This window comes from Triticum dicoccoides, chromosome 3A (genome assembly GCF_002162155.2).
Source record: "Triticum dicoccoides isolate Atlit2015 ecotype Zavitan chromosome 3A, WEW_v2.0, whole genome shotgun sequence".
In the NCBI taxonomy this organism is placed as follows: Eukaryota; Viridiplantae; Streptophyta; class Magnoliopsida; order Poales; family Poaceae; genus Triticum; species Triticum dicoccoides.
In genome coordinates, this window is record NC_041384.1 from 134,272,189 (window position 1) to 134,273,893 (window position 1,705).

Below are 1,705 nucleotides of genomic sequence, written 5' to 3' on the forward strand. Positions count from 1 at the left end.
TGGTCTAGTAACATGACTTCCAGAATAGGATTACTGTACCACTCTGGTGCGGAACGTACTCTTGTTGACCTACGAGGTTCGGTAGTAACTTGATCTGAAGTTTCATGATCATCATCATTAACTTCCTCACTAATTGGTGTAGGCATCACTGGAACTGATTTCTGTGATGAACTACTTTCCAATTCGGGAGAAGGTACAATTACCTCATCAAGTTCTACTTTCCTCCCACTCACTTCTTTCGAGATACACTCCTTCTCTAGAAAGGATCCACTCTTCAACAAAGATCTTGCCTTCGGATCTGTGATAGGTGTACCCAACAGTTTCTTTTGGGTATCCTATGAAGACGTACTTTTCCGATTTGGGTTTGAGCTTATCAGGCTAAAACTTTTTCACATAAGCATTGCAACCCCAAACTTTAAGAAACGGCAACTTAGGTTTCTTGCTAAACCACAGTTCATACGGTGTCATCTCAACGGATTTTTAGATGGCGCCCTATTTAACATGAATGCGGCTATCTCTAATGCATAACCCCAAAACAATAGTGGTAAATCGGTAAGAGACATCATAGATCGCACCTTATCTAATAAAGTACGGTTACGACGTTCGGACACACCATTACGCTGTGGTGTTCCAGGTGGTGTGAATTGTGAAACTATTCGACATTGTTTCAACTGAAGGCCAAACTCGTAACTCAAATATTTCGTCTCCGCGATCATGTTATGATGATTCTCCACTTCACTCTGAAATTTTTTGAACTTTTCAAATGTTTTAGACTTGTGTTTCATTAAGTAGATATACTCATATCTTCTCAAATCATCTGTGAAGGTCAGAAAATAACGATACCCGCTGCGAGCCTCAACACTCATCAGACCGCATACATCGGTATGTATTATTTCCAATAAGTTAGTGGCTCTCTCCATTGTTCCGGAGAACGGAGTCTTAGTCATCTTGCCCATGAGTCATGGTTCACAAGCATCAAGTGATTCCAAAATCCCACCAGCATGGAGTTTCTTCATGCGCTTACACCAATATGACCTTAAATGGCAGTGCCACAAATAAGTTGCACTATCATTATTAACCTTGCATCTTTTGGCTTCAATATTATGAATATGTGTATCAACATGATCGAGATTAAATAAACCATTTATTTTGAGTGTATGACCATAGAAGGTTTTATTCACGTAAATAGAACAACAATTATTCTTTGACTTAAATGAATAACCGTATTGCAATAAACATGATCCAATCATATTCATGCTCAACGCAAACACCAAATAACATTTATTTTAGGTTCAATACTAATACCGAAGGTAAAGGGAGTGTGCAATGGTGATCTTATCATCATTGGAATCATTTCCAACATACATCGTCACCTCGCCCTTAACTAGTCTCTGTTTATTTTGCAACTCATGTTTCGAGTTACTACTCTTAGCAACTGAACCAGTATCATATACCGAGGGGTTGCTATAAACACAAGTAAAATACACATCAATAACATGTATATCAAATATACCTTTGTTCACTTTGCCATCCTTCTTATCCGCCAAGTATCTAGGGCAGTTCCACTTCTAGTGATCATTTCCTTTCCAGTTAGAAGCACTCAGTTTCAGGCTTGGGTCTAGCTTTGGGCTTCTTCATGGGAGTGGCAACTTGCTTGCCATTCTTCTTGAAGTTCCCTTTCTTTCCCTTGCCCTTTTACTTGAAA